Consider the following 20,370-nt stretch of genomic DNA (forward strand, 5'->3'; position numbering starts at 1 on the left):
TAAAAAAGAAGATTGTATTTAAAATACATAAAAGCATGTATATTTTGAGGCTGTGGCTAAAAACTCATCATGTCTACTTTAAACACTGCATTGACTAATAACAAGATATAATTCAGGGCATGACTTTCTCAATGTCAGTTCCACACTGTCTCAGGTGTCTTATATTAGTGACAACAATGAAAAGCATAGAAAAAGTAAGTGTTCTTTCTGATTCCATGTGTCTTTAGTTCATTGAATTCTTTATTTCTTTGCCTATATTTTCTTTGTAGCCCTTAGTGATTATATGATATATTTGACTTCTTTCCTTATTGTATATCTCTACCTAACTTGGGAATAAAATATAAATTCAAGGAGGACAAGGATTTTCTTTTATTTTCTTACTGCTCTACCTCTAGAACCTGGAAAACTCTAACACATAGTATGTGCTAAAAATCATCGGATGTATGAATGCGAATGACACCCCTATATTAACAGAGATAAGATATTCAGATTCTATTATAGTGAAACAACATAAACGGAGTTGAATGACTGATAGAAATGCCTTTATATGTTCGTATCTATATTGTATACATATTTATATGCCATCATGTGAAAGAGAAATGCTGAGCTAATTTCCTTCCATTTCAAATAATGGCTAATACTTGTTTTGATAAAGCTAGTATTCTGTGAAGTACCATAATCTTTTGTCTCACTCTCAATGTTTAGTTTATATTGCTATTTTTGTCTTCTGTGAAAGTTTATTTCCTTTTTCAATGTTTTATTTTATACTGATGTATCATTGGTTAGCAATGTTGTGTTAGCTTCAGGTGTACAGCAAAGTGACTCAGTTATATATATAACTATTCGTTTCCAAATTCTTATCCCACTTAGGTTCTTACAGAGTATTCAGCACAGTTCCCTGTGCTGCAGTGTTTTTGGTTATCTATTTTAAATAGAGCAATGTGTACATGTCAATTCTAAACATATTTAACCAAAATATGTTTTATATCATGTCACTTTAAATCAGTGTTGGAAGTAAACAGAATGTACATTTTAATAATGATATCATATTAATTAGAAAAAATATTCATCAGGCACAGTACCAGACATTTGAAAACAAGTGTCTTAAGATTTCTCTTCTCTTGAGAATCAAAAGAATATGAAAAGATTGATTAAAATAGTCTTCACCCCAAAGAGAACTAGCACATTCTCCTTGCTGACACAAAAACAAGACTGTGGATAACTGAACTATAATAAGATTCTAAGTTGAGTTAGTTAAAACTGAACATTAGATTTTCTGTACATCTATGTTTTGAGGTGCTTACTAATTTATCTTCTCTGTTTATAGACTATATGCAAGAACATTTGGACTTTCATAATTACAAAATACACTGAGAGAAAATTAATTTTGCTATCAAATAGCAAATGGTTTAGTTACTGTTCTTTTTGAAATATATTTTCTTCAATAATATACCAACATATTTTATGGTTGTTCTCTGTTTCAACAATTATATAAGTGGATCTATTTGAATCTCAATGGAGAAGAGGCACAGACTGTTAAAAACTGGAATAATGAGTACATAGTTTTTCAAAACAATATGAAGAAGACACATAATAAAGTCAAGATTCCATTAAAATGCACATATGCTTGTAATAAAACTTCATGATAAATGTAAAACTGCAACTGCAACTGGTACTAATACAGACTTGGTTAACATCTAGAAAGCATAGGAGAGAATCAAAGCCAAACCAAAAAAAAAAAAAAAAAGGAGGAGGGGGGAGTTCATGCTGAGCTTAAACTTTTGTGTAGAGGCACTACACATTAGTGGACAAAACAATACTCAGGGAAAGATAATGTGGTCATTGCTGTTCAGTTAAAAATATTTTTTTTTCTAATATACATGATTTCAACGTATGAGTCCTTCATGAAAAAATTCTTAGAGGACAATTAAGGAAATTAATGACTGATGGCATAAACAGAGGCAGAAGTTTTGTTGAGCAGAAGATCTTTTTAAACCTCAGATTAAAGATAAAACTCCTGAAGAATTTAAGGTAATAAAACACAACTGAAATATGGAAATAAGACAACATTTTAGAGTAGACGGGTGAAATTAAAACAATGAGATACAACTAGACTTATTGGAATGATCAAATACAAAAATCTGACAATCCATTTACTGGCAATGATGAGAAAAAACAGGAATTCCCATTCATTGTTAGTGGGAATGCAATTTGGAAGCAATTTCTTACAGAGCTAAACATTGTCATACCACATGATCTAACAATTATGCTCCTAGATAGTTCAGCAAATGATTTGATAGTTAATGTCTACACAAAAACATGCACATGAATTTTATAACAGCTTAATTCATACTATCTCTCTCTCTCTCACACACACACACACAATTTGGAAGCAACCAATATGTCCTTTAATAGACATATGGATAAACAAATTACAGTACATCAACATAACAGAATATTATTCAACAATAAAAAGAAATGAGCTATCAAATCACAAAAAAATGGATGAAACCTGAATGAATGTTATTAAGTAAATAAGCTAGTCTGGAAATGATTATACACTGCATGCTGCCAACCATGTGACATTCTGGAAAAGGTAAAACTGTAGAGCAAATAAAAAATATCAGAAGCTTTTTTCTTTTGTTTCAGAATAGCTTTATTATTTGGATAAGGTATGTCAACGCTCAACAATTCCTCTTCTACTTTGACTCACAAATCCACTCAGTCAGATTCCTCGTGGCCCCAGATTTCATATGTTGGCAGGAACCTCAGCACTGTTGGGGTTGAGCTTTCTGCCAGTTGATGTGGTGAGTCAGATTCCGCACACTGGACACAAATTTCACAAGGTCCATCTCGAGCAGGAACATATAGTCTTCTTCAGGGGAAGTCTTTTCCCTTTTCCTTCTGAGACAGCCCAATGATGGGCCTTAATGGGCAGCAGGAGTCTGCACTCTACTCTGGCCACTTTCTCTTGCCAACTTCACTGTCAGGTACATCAGCAAACAAAGAAAAGCCAAAGCAATGTGATCTCAAGCCAGTCTTGAGCATGCTCTTGTAGATTCTGCCAAATTAAAATGTGCCCTCCACAGAGCACCTTCCCCTGGATTTTTTTTTTTTTACTTTCTCTGTCAGAGAAGTAAACATTAAGGTGTAGACACAGGTAACACCCATGGAAAAGCACAGGAACAATTTGAGGGATCACATGGTGAGCCGAGAGGAAATGGCTCCTGGTATGCTAGTCTGTCCTGGCACCTGGAAACTGAAGACCAGCAGGGTTGGGCCCTTGCTGATGTCACAGAGGGCCCCGCCCCAGCTAGAACCCATGTGGCCATTGTGATGACTTCAGGGTGGATGATAAGGAGGCTTGCAGGGGTCAACTGGTAGTAGGGCTTAAAGGAAGATGGCACCATTTCCAGCAGGTAGTTGTAAGAGTTGGGGAGTGACAGAATACCATCTCCTTGCCAGTGTATTCTTTCTGAACCTGGTAATCTACTGTAAGGGTTGGTCCCTCTTCTATTTTTATTTTTCCATTTGTTAAATCCAGACACTGGGTGAGCAGAGCAGACCTATGGGCATGTGCCCCTGTTGAGCAGAGGGTTAAGTGGCAAAGAAAGATAGAGGCCATAAACCAAGAGCCACTGATGTGTTTGTGTGGCCTTCACTGTTCCTAAAAATAACTATGCTCAGTTGCTAATTTGTGTGTGACTCCTTGAGACCCCATAGACTGTAGTCCACCAGGTTCTTCTGTCCCTGGGGTTTCCCAGGCAAGGATACCAGAGTGGGTTGCTGTTTTCTTCTGCAGGCATAGAATATGTTTTAGGGCAGTGAAACTATCTGTATGATGTTATGTTAAATAGATGACCCTGCATGTTTGTCAAAACCCTTAGAATGTTACAGCATATAAAGTGAATCAATGTATACATATTACAAAAAAACATTTTGACATCAAGAATGGAATACATAATTTGAGTAAACAATCTAATTATATTGCAAATATTTAAAACTACCTCACTCAGATCCCCTGACTTAAGTAACTTTGGAAATGAACAAAGTTTCCAAGACTAAAAACAAAAGATAAAGACACTGTAATCTAGTTGATAGTGTTCTTTCTGGTAGGGGTACAGGTTAAAAAATATTGATACGATTACACATGTGTACACGAATTAAACAGTTAAATAGATGGCACATGAGTATACATACATATATTTCTTTGTTCTGTGAGCTGAAAATGTCTAAGAGAAATAACACTCCCAAAATCTGAAAGAAACAGTGATATAGAAATAAACACAGATTTTGGTTCTCAATACTCTTTTACAATAAAGGGACCCAGGCTTCTAGGAGAAATTACTGATTGTAGGGCTCAGATAAGAAATATATAAGAGGAGTCTGGGGGTCTCATTGTATCAAAAAGGAAATTAACAAAAAAAGATCCCCACAGTAATGGGGTTATGTCAAAGAAGAAAATAATGAACTTTCAATGGCCAAAACTAGAACAGGATGAGCAACATAATAAATTAAGTAAATAATCCTTTGGGATTATATTTCAAAGTATAAAGCAACTATTCATAAAGCAATTTAGTGAGATCTATCAAGACAGGCATCCATGACAGAGGAGCATGGTGCCATAGTGGGCCAGATGAGACGGTAGGGGTGAAGAGGATATCCATGCAGATAGAGTATCCTAGTATGGGGATTCAGAACTCAAAAAAGGTGAAACGATAAGATCCACAAGAACAGGGAAGGGAGGTGTATAGTATGAGATATGAAAACTTGAGCAGGGAAAAAAAATATATCCATTTCAGGATGGATCAGGGGTAGTCAGTGCCAAAGAGGGATTAAGAGACCTTCACAGAGCAGAGAAGCCTGCCACAAGAGTCAGTTTAGTCCAGAGGATATTAAATAGGAGGCTGGCCAGGCATGCAGAGGAAGTCTAAGTCCAGAGAGGTGGAAATCCACACGGAAGAGGCAGATTTGTGTAGAAAGTCAGAGGCCAATCAAGGGGAGGTGGGCATCCATGCATGGAAATAGACAGCAGAATATCAAAGCCAAAGCAGGGTAAGAGGAGTATGTTTATAAAACATTTGCCTGGAGTGCATGTCAGAGTCTGAATATGTTGAGAAAGGCATTCACATGGGTTTGGGACAATTCAGAATTGTGTGATCTCAGAGCCAGAGCTATGCAGGGAGGATACACACACAAAGGGATGCACACACACAAGTACAATTCCCAAATCTGTCCAATGATGGGAACTGGGAAATAATGAGTACATACAAGTTTCATATATTAAATTCTGAATTCCATTTCCCCCTAAAAATTATTGGGATGTCTGGGAGAAACTGTTAATTCCATGGCAAGTCTAGAGAAAGAACAAGATGAGCTTGGTATATCTTTAACAAAAAGCATCAAATTGTTCAAAGAATGATGGGAAATGTCAAAAGCACAGAAAGCCTGGCATAAGGAGGTTCCCACTCTCCAATGATGGAACAATATAAACAATATAAACATCAAAATAAATAATGATAGGGACAGGTCATGATTCTTTTAGTAAAATAAGAGACTATTAACTAAATAGATTTAATTACATTGATAAATCTAAATTTTGGTGAGGAATAAAATATTTATATACTTTAAAATACAAAAGAACATCTTAATTACAAGATAGGAGAGAGTAACTTGACAGTGGAGAAGCTTGACAGCAACCACTTTAATCAAGTGATCCAAGTGAACGTCATCAATGTTGGGACACAATGAAATCATGAACCACTTGATAGAATGAGATGATATGAACACAGTATCATTTCAATCGTTTTCCTGTCAAATATTCAAAACATGATATTCATCATGAGCAAATACTGAATGGAGCAAAGTTGAGGAGAATTACAAAATAACTGACCTCAAGTATTGGCATTTGAGTAACACTGCCTCACAGAATGAACTGGGAAATGTTTCTTTCCATCTCTATGGGTACATTTATAATGCATATGTGGAGAATTGACATGACTTTCGGTTTATGTATTTGGTAGAATCCAGCATTAAGGCTATCTGGGTCTAGGTGTGGTAGGAAGACTTTTGTGAGGTGGGTTGGGCAAGAAGTTAAAAAATAAATAATTCTTTCTCTTTGCTTCAGATTTTCATTTTCTTCTTGAGTCAATTTCAGTCAATTGTGTATTTCTAGAAATATGTTCCATTTCATCTAAATTTTCTCATTAGTTCATACTCTAAATCAGGAAAGGAGTCAACAAGGCTATATATTGTCACCCTGCTCACTTAAATTATATGCAGAGTACATCATGAGAAATGCTGGACTGGATGAAGCACAAGCTGGAATCAAGATTGCCAGGAGATATATCAATAACCTCAGATATGGCAGAAAGTGAAGAACTAAAGAGACTCTTGATAGAGGAGAGTGAAAAAGTTGGCTTAAAACTCAATATTCCGAAAATTAAGATCATGGCATCTGGTCCCATCACTTCATGGCAAATAAGACAGGGAAACAATGGAAACACTGAGAGACTTTATTTTGGGGGACTCCAAAACCACTGCGGATGATGACTTCAGCCATGAAATTAAAAGATGCTTGGTCTTTAGAAGAAAACCTATGACCAACCTAGGCAGCATATTAAAAAAACAGAGACATTACTTTGCCAACAAAGTTCCGCCTTGTCATAGCTGTGATTTTTCCAATAGTCATATATGAATGTGAGAGACTATAAAGAAAGCTGAGCACCAAAGAATTGATGGTTTTGAACTGTGGTGTTGGAGAAGACTCTTGAGAGTCCCTTCAACTGCAAGGAGATCCAACCAGTCCATCCTAAAGGAAATTAGTCCCGAATATTCATTAGAAAGACTGATGCTGAAGCTGAAACTCCAGTACTTTGGCCACCTGATGCGAACTGACTCATTTGAAAAGACCCAGATGCTGGGAAAATTTGAAGACAGGAGGAGAAGTGGACAACAGAGGATGAGATGGTTGGATGGCATCACTGACTCAGTGGACATGAGTTTGAGTAGTTCTGGGAGTTGGCAATGGACAGGGTGGACTGGCATGCTGCAGTCCACAGGGTTGCAAAGAATCAGACACAACTGAGCAACTGAACTGTCTTAATTATTCCTTTACAATTTTATTTATTTCTCTATAGTGGAAGTTTTTTTTTCCTGTTTTATTCCTAATTTTAGTAATTTGAGTCTTCTTCCTCCCTTGATCAATATCTCTAAAGTTTTGTTATTTTTTGACCTTTGTAAATAACCAAATTTTCATTTGCAGTGTATGTTTGCATTTATTCTATACTATATTTCCTTTATTTTGCTCTAATATTTATTGTTGACTATGTCTGCCTATTTGAGTTCAGTTCACTACATTCCCTAACTTAGGTGTGGTGTGTTTTTGCTTTCCTTTCCCTCAAAGTAATTCAAGTCAATATGCTTACCACAGATGCTGAAGTAGCTCAAGCTGATCAGTCATGTGAAGACCTAGAAGACCTCCTAGCACTACCACCAAAAGCAGATGGTCTATTCATCAGTTGGGGTGGGTATGACAAAGTATAAAGTCAAAAGATGCCCAGAGTAACAGGCAAATTTTGCCTTGGAGAACAAAATGAATCAGGGGGAAAGCTAATTAAATTTTGCCAAGAGAATGCACTCATCATAGCTTATGCCATTTCTGAACAGCACAAGAGACGAGTTTACACATGGACATCACCAAAGGGACAATACCAAAATCAAATTAATTACATTCTTTGTAGCCAAAGATGGAGAAGCTGTATGCATTAAAAAAAAAAAAAAAAAGACCTGGAGCTGACTGTGGCTCTGCTCATCAGCTTCTAATAGCAAAATCCAGGCTTAAACTAAAGACAGTGGGGAAAACCAGTAGGAGAGCCAGGTGTGACTGAAATCCAATCCCCTATGAATATGCAGTGGAGGTGACCAATAGATTCAAGGGATTAGATGCAATTAACAGTGCACCTGAAGAACTATGGATTGAGGTCCATAACACTGTACAGGAGGCAGCAAACAAATCCATCCCAAAGAAAATGAAAAGCAAGAAGGCAAAGGGGTTATCTCAGGAGGCTTTCAAATAGCTGAAGAAAAAAAAAAAAAAAGCAAAAACCAAGGGAGAAAGAAAAGGTGCATCAAGCTAAAGGCAGCATTCCAAAGAAGAGCACCCAGAGACAAGAAGGCCTTCATCAATGAACAGTGCATAAAATTAGAAGAAAACAACAGCAGAGGAAAGAATAGAGATCTCTTCATGAAAACTGGAAATATCAAAGGAGCATTTTGGCTATAGATGAGAACAATAAAAGACAGCAACAGTAGAGACCTAGTAGATGCTGAAGGGATCAAAACGAGATGGAAATAATACATGGAAGGAGTGTACAAAAATGATCTTAATGAACCAGATTATTATGTTCATTTGGTCAATCACCCAGAGCCAGGCATTGTGGTGTGGGAGGTCAAGAGGACCCTAGGAAGCTCTACTGTTAATAAGGCTCGAGGATGTGATGGAATTCCAGTTGAACTATGCAATTCCCAAAAGGATAATTCCTTCATGGTGCTGCATTCAATATGTCAGCAAATAAGGAAGACACAGCAGTGGTTATAGGACTTCCAAAGGTCAATCTTCATCCCATTCCCAAGTAGGGTAGTACTGAAGAATGTGCTAACCATTTGACAACTTAGAAACTTGAATAATGAGCACATAGTTTCTCAAAACTATACAAAGAACTTATGTAATAAACTCAAGATTATGATAACATACATATATGCTTGTAAGGAAAACTTCAGGGTAAATGTACAACTGCAACTGGTAGTAACACAGACTTGGTTTCTAGTAAAAATATAAGAAAATCAAATGATATTAGGCAAAATCAAAACAAACAATATTAGGCACATTGCCTGATGTCTTCTTACTTCCACTTATGAGCTGGGTGATCTTAGGCACGTTGCCAATCTCTCTGTGCTTCCACTTCTGAGCTGTGTAATCTTAGGCAAGTTGCTTGACCCAGGTGTGCTTCCACTTAAGTGTTGTGTGATTTAAGCCAGTTGCCTGACTTCTCTGTGCTTCCACTTCTGACTTTTCTGATCTTAGGCAAGTTGTCTGAATTTCTGTGCTTCCATGTCTGAGCTGTGTGATCTTAGACAAGTTTACTAACCTCACTGTTCTCCCACATTGGTGCTCTATGACCTTAGGCAAGTTGCCTGACATCTACTTGCTCCCCATTCTCAACTCTTAGGCAAGTTACCTCACCTCTCTGTGCTTCCATATCTTTGCTCTGTTCAGTTCACTTCAGTCTCTTAATCCTGTCTGATTCTGTGTGATCCCAGGGACTGCAGCAGGCCAGGCTTCCCTGTCCATCACCAACACCTGGAGCTTGCCCAAACTCCTGTAGATCGAGTCAGTGATGCCTCCCAGTTATGAATCCTCTGTCGTTCCCTTGTTCTCCTGCCTTCAATCTTTCCCAGCATCTGGGTCTTTTCCAAAGAGTCAGTTCTTTCCAGCAGGTGGGCAAAATAAGGGAGCTTCAGCTTTAGTATCAGTCCTTCCAATGAATTTTCAGAATTGATTTTCTTTAGGGTGGACTGGTTGAATCTCCTTGCAGTCCAAGGGACTCTCAAGAGTCTTCTGCAAAACCGCAGTTCAAAAGCATCAATTCTTTGGAGCTCAGCGTTCTTTTTGGTCCAACTCTCACATTCAAACATGACTATTGGAGAAACCATAGCTTTGACGAGATGGAACTTTGTTGGTAAAGTAATGTCTCAGCTTTCTCATATGCTGTCCTGGTTTGTCATAGCTTTTCTTCCAAGGAGCAAGCATCTTTTCATTTCATGGCTGCAGTCACCATCGGCAGTGATTTTGGAGCCAAGAAAATAAAGCCTGTGACTGTTTCCACTGATTCTCCGTCAATTTGCCATGAAGTGATGGGACGGGATGCCCTAACCTTAGTTTATTGAATGTTAGGTTTAAGCCAGCCTTTTTACTTTTACTTTCACGAAGAACCTCTTTATTTCCTCTTCACTTGCTGCACACTAGTGGTGTCATCTGCAGAAGTGAAGTCATTGTTATTTGTCCCAGCCATCTCTATTCCACCTTGTGCTTCATCCATCTTGGCGTTTCCCAAGATGTTCTCTGCATATAAATTTAATGAGCTGGGTGACCATATACAGACTTTTCATATTCATTCCCAATTTGGAACCAGTCTGTTGTTCCATGTCTGGTTCTAACTGTTTATTCTTGACAAGCATAGATTTCTCAGGAGGCAGGTAAGGTGGCCTAGTATTCCCATTTATTTAAGAATATTCCACAGTTTGTTGTGATCCACACACTCTAAGGTTTTGGTGTAGTCAATAACGAAGATGTTTTTCTACAACTCACTTGCTTTTTCTATGACCCAGTGGATATTGGCAATTTGATCTCTGGTTCCTCTGCTTTTGCCCAATCCAGCTTGAACATCTGGGAGTTCTTGGTTCATGAACTGTTGAAGCTTGGCTTGGAGAATTTGGAGCATTCCTTTGCTAATGAGTGAGATGAGTGCCATTGTCTGTTAGTTTGAATGTTCTTTGGCATTGCCTTTCTTTAGGATTGCAATGAAAACTGACGTTTTCCATTCCTGTGGCCACGGCTGAGTTTTCCAAATTTGCTGACATATTGAGTGCAGCACTTTCACAGCATCATCTTTTTGGATTTAAAATAGTTCAACTGGAGTCCCATCACTTCCACTAGTTTTGTTTATAGTGATGCTTGCTCAGGCCCATGTGACTTTGCCTTCGAGGATGTCTGGCTGTAGGTGAGTGATCACACCATCGTGGTTATCTGGGGCATTAAGGCCATTTTTGTATAGTTCTTCTGTGTATTCTTGTCACCTCTTCTTAATATCTTCTGCTTCTTTTAGGTCCATACCTTTTCTGTCTTTTATTGTGCCCTTATCTTTCATTTCTTTTCCTTAAGTTTGAGAGATTAAAGATGTCATGGGAAGAGATTCAAACCATATGAGAAAAAAATCAAGTAGTAGTGGCTTCCCATTGGGCTGGCTCTTGCACTGGTGGTGGGAAGATTTTCAGTGCTCTAATGAGTAAGTCTTGCAGTCTACTGCAGTTTCACTTGTACTAGACCAACCCATGGTAACATCTTAAAGGAAGCTGTGATTTGGCTGGTACCCAGTGATAATTAATTGCTTTTAAGCACTACAGTTAAAAGACCTTTTTTCTCAAATATATACATGTTCATCATTTTTGCTATTTTAATTCAGCAACACTAAATGAGGATCAAGCCTGTGTCAAACTTCCTATGAGAAAATGAAAATATTCACAGTTCTGCTGCCTCACTTTCAAGAAAGCATTTTCCATTGGCCATAGAACATATATTCATTACTTAAGCTATCCGTCTAGTCAAAGTTACAGTTTTTCCAGTGGTCATGTATGGATATGACAGTTGAACTGTGAAGAAACCTGAGCGCCGACGAACTGATGCTTTTGAACTGTGGTGTAAGAGAAGACTCTTGAGAGTCCCATGGACTGCAAGGAGATCCAACCAGTCCATTCTAAAGGAGATCAGCCCTGGGTGTTCTTTGGAAGGAATGATACTAAAGCTGAAACTCCAGTATTTTGGCCACCTCATGCAAAGAGTTGACTCATTGGAAAAGACCCTGATGCTGGGAGGGATTGGGGCAAGATGAAAAGGGGACGACAGAGGATGAGATGGTGAGATGGCATCACCGACTCGATGGACGTGAGTGTGAGTGAACTCTGGGAGATGGTGATGGACAGGGAGGCCTGGTGTGCTGCGATTCATGGGGTTGCAGAGAGTTGGACACCACTGAGTGATTGAACTGAATGGAACTGAACTAAAGCTCACTTCAGAGTCTAAGCACAAAAAGTTCAAAGGTGCTGTCATCAGTATATTTCCTTAAAAATAGTCAGGACTAGATCACAGACCTGTATGATAGTGAAGCTTAAACAGCTAAAATTGTGTAGCATACCTTCTTATCAGCTGCCAGACCAAAGCTTAAGTCAGGATTTGAATTCCATCTTTCAGATCTGGCGCTCTAATGCCAACCAGAGAGAATTTGGCAGCATGCTTCCCTAATTAAATGCCATAGTTCCAGTTTTCTAGCTGCAAACACACAAAAGCAAATGGTTAAAGATATTTACTTGTTTAATCTGTGTATGTGGGTGCACACAAAGTCACGCAACTTTCCTAGGATCACAAATCTCAGATGTGGAAGCATCCCCTGGAGAAAGGAAACACTACCCACTCCAGTATTCTGGCCTGGAGAATGCAGGGGGTTGTAGATAGTCGGACACGACTGAGCGAACTTCACTTCACCTTACTTAACTTCACTGAACAGACTATTTATAACAGACGCTGGATCACAGGAGTGGCTACCTAAATGACAGAATTCAGTAAAGAATAAAATATGGGGCCCTTGATTCAAAAATGATTCAAACATTCGAGATGGTCACAGCAGATCATGAAATCATGTTTGAAATCCTTCCAAGCACCCAAGAATAGGATCTGGTGTAATTGCACAGAATACATAGCCATGAAGCCCATCTTCATTCATTTTGGCCCAAGGGTAGGATCTTAGGGAACTCCTCCTGTTATTCTTTACTTGCTCTAAGAGCCTAAGGGAGGGAGTTAAAAGTAAGGGGCTAGGGCAGCCCTAGATGACAGAAGACAGATGGCCAAGAGAGGGACCATGGCCTAAGGCAGTGTGTATAGACCAATCACTTGGGAAATATGCAATACTTTAAAGCCCTATCATAATGAAAAGCAATTTTAAAAATTGAGATTAAAAACTACAATTTTAGAAAATTTGGGGTCACATTACTTAAAGGTAAATAAATCTATACAGTTACAGGGTCAAGATTTCCAGGGGTCCTTTTGCAGGGTCCAACTCTGTGAAGATTTGGTGTCACATGGTTAGCATACCCAGTCTATTGGGCCACTTGTGGTAGGCACTTCTATGTTTATGGCAGGCAATCCATAAATCTTTGATTAGAAGAGATTTTTGTGCATGTTCTGAACTGGCCGGTGGAAATACTAAGTCCTGAAAACCCATTCAGCCTCCAAGGATGGGGTTGCCAACCATTTCCCTGTCTATGGTGAAGTCCACCCCCATTCTTATTTTCTTTTATGATTTTGTTTCAAATTTGTCCTTGAGAATTTTTCCTAATAACAAAGTAGTAAAATATTAACAAAATGATTAGATAAATGTGCCCTGTGTATCTCTTAACTCTCAACAATTCAAATATTTATATCACACAAGGCTGTAGTGACTGAAATTTGGTCTTCCTTAAAAGTCCCAGTGGGAATAATGGAGCTAGCCTTTAAAGGTCAAGCTTTGTTAAAGTTGCCTCACATTCTAGTGACTGAAGTAATGAGCTTTTTCTTATCTTTCATTTTTTTTAAGGGATGAAATTAGAATGATCCTTCTGCATAGCAAGAGCTTCCCTGGTGACTCAGTGGGTAAAGAGTCTGCCTGCAGTGTGGGACAGCCGTGTTCAATCCCTGGCTTGTGAAGATCCGCTAGAGAAGGAAATGACAACACACTCCAGTATTCTTGCCTGCAGAATTCCATGGACAGAGGAGCCTGGTGGCCTACAGTCCATGCAGTCACAAAGAATTTGGCACAGTTGAGTGATTAACACCTTCACTTTCACTGCATAGCAAGAAATGAGCCAACACCAGACAACCTTAAAAAGTACACAAGGCTTGTCCTTCCAAAACTAGTATCTCCCACATGTTTTCCCCTTACTATGGAACATCTTGAATCCTAGGCCTACACCTATAGTCAAAACTATCTCCAACCTTACCTTTTTCTTGGTGTATTATTCAATTAGGACCTTACTTTCTACTGGAAAATTACCAAATTGATAGACTCAGTTCAGTTAAGAATTGAAGGATATAATCCAGAGAAATTACTAATGATATAAGCTTTTTGGCATGCAAAATTAAGAGTGGAAAAATAGGCTTCTTTCCTGAAGTTCCAGAGTTAATCCAGAATAAGTTATATTGCCATTTTCAAAAGATTGCTGTGCTATTTTTCTATCACTTAAAACATCCAATAAGAAATGTGCCAAAGAAGACCACATGCATCCCAGGAAATTTTTTTGTTTCTAACCTCAAATTTATTAGGATTCTACCAGGAGATAGCCATCAGGGAAGAGAAACCTGTCTTCAATAACACAGTTAAGAGGGCATATAAAAAGTTTTTTTTTTTTAAAGGAAAAAAGCAAAAAATCAACTTCATTATAAACCAACTATGTGCTGTGCTTAGTCGCTCAGTTAGGTCTGCCTTTTTGCAGCCCCATGGACTAAAAAAGAAGATTATATTTAAAATACACAAAAGCATGTATATTTAGGGAATGTGGCTAAAAAGTCACCATGTCTACTTTAAACACTGCATTGACAAGATATAATTCAGGGCATGACTTTCTCAACGTCAGTCCCACACTGTCTCAGATTTCCTATATTAGTGACAAAAATTAAAAACAAAGAACAAATAAGTGATCTTTCTGTTTCCATGTATCTTTAGTTAATTGAGTTCTTTCTTTCCCTGTTTTTTTTTTTTTCCCTCTGTAGCCTTTAGTGACTGTAAGATATATTTGACTTCTTTGCTTATTGTATATATCTAATTTGGGAATATAATATAAAATCACGAGGAAACAGATTTTTTTTTTAAACTTTCCAGTACCTGAAAAACTCTGACCCACAGTAGGTGCTTAAAAATCATCGGATTTATGAAAGTCAATTACACCACTATAGTAAGAGAGATAACAAATACAGATTCTATTATAATGGAACAACATAAAAGGAGCTGAATGACTGACAGGATTGCCTTTATATGTTTGTATCTATATCTGTATATGATTTATATGCCTTCTTGTGAAAGAGCAATGCTGAGTTAATTTCCTTCCATTTCAAAAAATGACAAATATTTATATTGATAAAGCTAGTTTACTGTGAACACAATAATCTTTGCCCCTTTCTCAGTGTTGTTTCTGTTAGGTCCATACCATTTTTGGACCTAACAGAAGCAGAAGATATTAAGAAGAGATGGCAAGAATACACAGAAGAACTATACAAAAAGGATCTTCATCGACCCAGATAATCATGATGGTAAGATCACTCACCTAGAGCCAGACATCCTGGAATGTGAAGTCAAGAGGGCCCGAGGAATCATCACTATGAACAAAGCTATTGGTGGTGATGGGATTCCAGTTGAGCTATTTCAAATCCTAAAAGATGATACTGTGAAAGTGCTTCACTCAATATTCCAGCAAATTTGGAAAACTCAGCAATGGCCTCAGGACTGGAAAAGGTCAGTTTTAATTCCAATCCCAAAGAGAGGCAATGCCAAAGAATGCTCAGCTACCACACAGTTGCACTCATCTCATACGCTAGAAAAATAATGTTCCAAATTCTCCAAGCCAGGTTTCTACAGTACACAAGTCGTGAAATTTCAGATGCTCAAGCTGCATTTAGAAAGGGCAGAGGAACGAGAGATAAAATTGACAACATCCATTGGATCATCGAAAAAGCAAAAGAGTTCCAGAAAAACATCTATTTCTGATTTATTGATTATGCCAAAGCCTTGGAGTGTGTGGATCACAACGAACTCTGGAAAATTATTAAAGAGATGGGAATACCAAACCACATGATCTGCCTCCTGAGAAATCTGTATGCAAGTCAAGAAACAACAGTTAGAACTGTCATGGAACTACAGACTGGTTCCAAATCAGGAAAGAAGTACATCAAGGCTATATATTGTCACCCTAATTATTTAGCTTATATACAGACTACATCATGAGAAATGCTGGACTTAATGAAGCTCAAACTGGAAACAAGATTGTTGGGAGAAATATCAATAACCTCAGATATGCAGATGACACCACCCTTATGGCAGAAAGCAAAGAAGAACTAAAGATCCTCTTGATGAAATTGAAAGAGCAGAGTGAAAATGTTGACTTAAACCTCAACATTCAGAAAACTTAGATCATGTCACCTGGTCCCATCACTTTATGACAAATAGATGGGGAAACAGTGACAGACTTTGTTTTTGGGCAACAAATCACAGCAGATGGTGACTGCAGCCATGAAATAAAAAAGATGTTTGGTCCTCGGAAGAAAAGTTTTGGCCAACCTAGAAAGCATATTAAAAATCAGAGACATTGCTTTGCCAACAAAGTTCCATCTAGTCAAACCCATGGTTTTTCCAGTAGTCATGAATGGATGTGAGAGTTGGAGTATAAGGAAAGCTGAGCACAGCAGAATTGATGCTTTTGAACTGCGCTGTTGGAGAAGACTCCTCAGAGTCCCTTGGACAGCAAGGAGAACCAAGCCATCCATCCTAAAGGAAATCAGTCCCGAATGTTCATTGGAAGGACTGATGTTGAAGCTGAGACGTCAGTACTCTGACCATGTGATGGGAAGAACTGACACATTTGAAAAGACCCTGATATTGGCAAAGATTGAAGGCTGGATGAGAAGGATATGACAGAGCATGAGATGGTTCGATGACATCACCAACTCAATGGACATAGGATGGAACAAACTCTGGGCATTTGTCATGGACAGGGAGGCCAGGCGTGCTGGAGTCCTTGGGGTCGCAAAGAGTCGGACACGACTGAGTGACTGAACTGAACAATGTTGTTTAGCTTATACTGCTATTTTTGTCTTCTGTGAAAGTTTATTTTCTTTTTTTAATGCTTTATTTTATATTGGAGTATAATTGGTTAGCAATGTTGTGTTAGCTTCCCGTGTATAGCAAAGTGATTCAATTATATATATTTTCATTTTTTTTTCCATTTAGGTTCTTACAGAGTATTCAGCAGAGTTCCCTGTGGTATAAAGTAGGTCCTTGTTGGTTATCCATTTTAAATAGAGTAGGGTGTACATGTCAATCCCAAATATATTTAATTGATATATGTTTTTAAATCATAAGACTCTTTAAATCAGCATGGATAGTTATCAGAATGAACATTTTACTAATGATAACATTAATTAGTAAAATATTCCTTAGGCACAATGCAAGATATTTGATCACAAGTGTCTCAAGTTTTCTCTTCTCTTGAAAATCAAAAGCATAGGAAAATATTGAGTAAAATAGTTTTTCCCCAAAGAGAACTAGCTCATTCTCTTTACTGACAGGAAAAATAATACTGTTGATAACTGAATATTTTGCAAGACTCATAAGTTAAAATAGTTAAAATCAAACATTAGATTTTCTGTAAATTGATGTCTGACCGAGGTGCTTGCTAATTTCTCTTCTCTGCTTATAGACTATATGCAAGCACATTTGGAATTTCATAATTTAAAATACCCTGAGAGAAAATTGATTTTGCTAGCAAATAGAAAATGGTTTAGCTACTGTTCTTTTCAAAATATATTTTCTTCAATAACTATAGCAATATATTTTATGATTGTTCTCTCTTTCTAACATTATATAAATGGAATCATTGGAATCTCAATGGAAAAGAGGTACAAACTATTCAAACCTTGAATAATGAACATGTAGTTTTTTAAAACAATATGAAGAAGAAACATAATAAAGTCAAGATTCTGATAAAATATATAAATGGTTGTAATAAAACTTCTTGATAAATGTGCCACTACATCTGCAACTGGTGTTAATATCTATTTGGTTAACACCTAGTAAGTATATAAGATAGTCAAACCAAAAATAAGTTGGAGAAGTTCATGCTGAACTTAAAACTTGTGTGTAGAACCACTAAACAATAGTGGACAAAGCAATACTCAGGAAAAGAAAATGTCAGTGTTGTTCAATTAAAAATAATTTTTCCCAATGTACATGATTTCAAGTAATGAGTCCTTCATGAAAATATTATTAGAGGACTAATTAAGTAAAGTAAGCACTGATGGCATAAACAGTAGAAGAAGTTTTGCTGAGCAGAAGATCTATTTAAACCTCAGATTAAAGATAAAACTCATGAAGAATTGATGGTAATAAAACACAATGGAAATGCTCCAATGGAAATATGGAAATAAGATAACTTTTTAGAGTAGACTGGTGACAGTAAAGAAATGAGATACCACTACACACTTATCGGAAAGGACAAATACAAAATTTGACAAACCATTTACCAGAAAAGATGAAGGACAATAGGAACTCTCATTTGTTGTTAGTGGGATTGCAAAATGGTGGTCACTTCAGAAGCAATCTCTTACAGAACTAAATATTGTCATACCACATGGTCTAACAATTACACTCCTAGTTAGTTCACCAGATGATCTGATAACTAATGCCCACACAAAAACATGCACATCAATTTTATAACAACTTAATTCATATTATCTCTCTCTCTCACACACACACAAATTGGAAGCAACCAAAGTGTCCTTTAATAAACGACTGGATAAACAATGTTACATCAACATAACAGAATATTATTCAAGAATAAAAAGAAATGAGCTATCAAATCACAAAAAGAAATGGATGCAACCCGAATCAATGTTATTAAGTAAAATAAGCTAGTCTGGAAAAGGTTATACACTGCATGCTGCCAATTGTAAAACATTCTGGGAAAGAAAACTGTAGAGTGAATAAAAATTACCAGAGGCTTTTTTCTTTTGCTTCAGAATAGTTTTATTAGTTTGGATAAGGTATGTCAATGCTCAACAATTCCTCTCCTACTTTGACACACAAATCCACTCAATTGGAGTTTTCTTCACCCCAGAGCTCATATAGTAAAGTAAAAAGTAAAAAGTAAAGTAAAGTCGCTCAGTCGTGTCCAACTCTTTGTGACCCCGTGGACTGTAGCCTACCAGGCTTCTCCATCCATGGGATTCTCCAGGCGAGAATACTGGAGTGGGTTGCCATTTCCTTCTCCAGGGGATCTTCCCGACCCAGGGATAGAACTTGGGTCTCCCACAGTGCAAGCAGATGCTTTAAACTCTGAGCCACCAGGGAGGCCCAAGTTCATATAATGTAATGTTATTGGGTGTATCTGCAGGAACCTTGACATTGAGAGGGTTGAGGTTACTACCAGTTGCCATCAGTTCAGTTCGGTTCAGTCGCTCAGTCATGTCCGACTCTTTGTGACCCCATGGACTGCAGCATGCCAGGCCTCCCTGTCCATCACCAAGTCCCAGAGTTTACTCACACTCATGTCTATTGAGTTGGTGATGTCATCTAACCATCTCATCTTCTGTCGTCCCCTTCTCCTCCTGCCTTCAATCTTTCCCAACATCAGGGTCTTTTCAAATGAGTCATCTCTGCATCAGGTGGCCAAACTATTTGAGTTTCAGCTTCAACATCAGTCCTTCCAATGAACACCCAGGACTGATTTCCTTTAGGATGGACTGGTTGGATCTCCTTGCTGTCCAAGGGAGTCTCAAGAGTCTTCTCCAACAATACAGTTCAAAAGCATCAATTCTTCTGTGCTCACCTTTCTTTATAGTCCAACTCTCACATCCATACATGACTACTGAAAAAACCATAGCCTTGACTAGATGGACCTTTGTTGACAAACTGGTTGCCATAGCGAGTTTCAGATTCTGATCTCTGGACACAAATTTCACAAGGTCCATCTCCAGCAGGGTTAAGGTACTGAGCATACTGTCTTTGGGGAAACCTTTTTTTTTTTTTTTTTTTTCTCAGAGAGCCAAATGAACCACCCTGAAGGGCAAGAGGAGTCTGCACATTACTCTCGCCACTCTTTCATGAACTTCACTGTCATGTACATCAACACAAGGAAGAAAAGCCAGAGCCATGTGATCTCAAGCCAGTCTTTGGCATGCTCTGGTAGATTCTGTCAAATTACAAAGTTTCCTCCGCAGAGCACCTTCCCCCAGAACTCTTCAGCTTTCTCTCTCTGAGAAGTAAAAATTCAGGCATAGACACAGGTAACACCCATTAAGAAGCACAGGAACCATTTGACAGATCACGTGGTGAGCCAAGAGAAAATGGCCCCTGGTGCCCTGGTCTGCCCTGGCACATGGAGACTGAGGATCAGTCAGGGGTGGGCCCTTTGTGATGTCACAGAGGGCCCTGCCCCAGCCAGAATGCATGTGGATATGGTGATGACTTCAGGGCAGAGGATAAGGAGGCTTGCAGGGGTTAACTGGGAGTAAGGTTTAAAGGAAATTGGCGAAATTTCTAGCAGAAAATCGAAGAAGAGGTGGGGAGTGACAAAATGCTATCTCCTTGCCAATGTATTCTTTCTGAAGTTGATAATCTACTGGGAAGGTGGTTCCATCTTTGATTTTCATTATTCTATTTGTTGAATTCAGACTATGGGCTGAGCAGAGCAGACACGTGGGCATGTGCCCCTCTGGAGCAGGGAGCAGGAAAGAAAGATATCAAATCAGAGGCCACAAACTAGGAGCCACTGATGTGTTTTTTGTGGCCTACA

At 38.1% G+C, this 20,370-nt stretch overlaps 1 long non-coding RNA gene across 1 annotated transcript; it reads left to right on the forward strand.

The window, feature by feature from the left end:
- The first annotated feature begins 789 nt into the window (after nt 1-789).
- On the forward strand, nt 790-16,870 carry LOC120881890. The gene is made up of 3 exons (XR_005725354.1): nt 790-908; nt 4,926-4,928; nt 16,850-16,870. It is a non-coding gene; the product is annotated as an uncharacterized LOC120881890 (long non-coding RNA).
- The last annotated feature ends 3,500 nt before the right edge of the window (nt 16,871-20,370 follow it).

This window comes from Oryx dammah, unplaced genomic scaffold (genome assembly GCF_014754425.2).
Source record: "Oryx dammah isolate SB20612 unplaced genomic scaffold, SCBI_Odam_1.1 HiC_scaffold_23, whole genome shotgun sequence".
NCBI classification, from domain to species: domain Eukaryota; kingdom Metazoa; phylum Chordata; class Mammalia; order Artiodactyla; family Bovidae; genus Oryx; species Oryx dammah.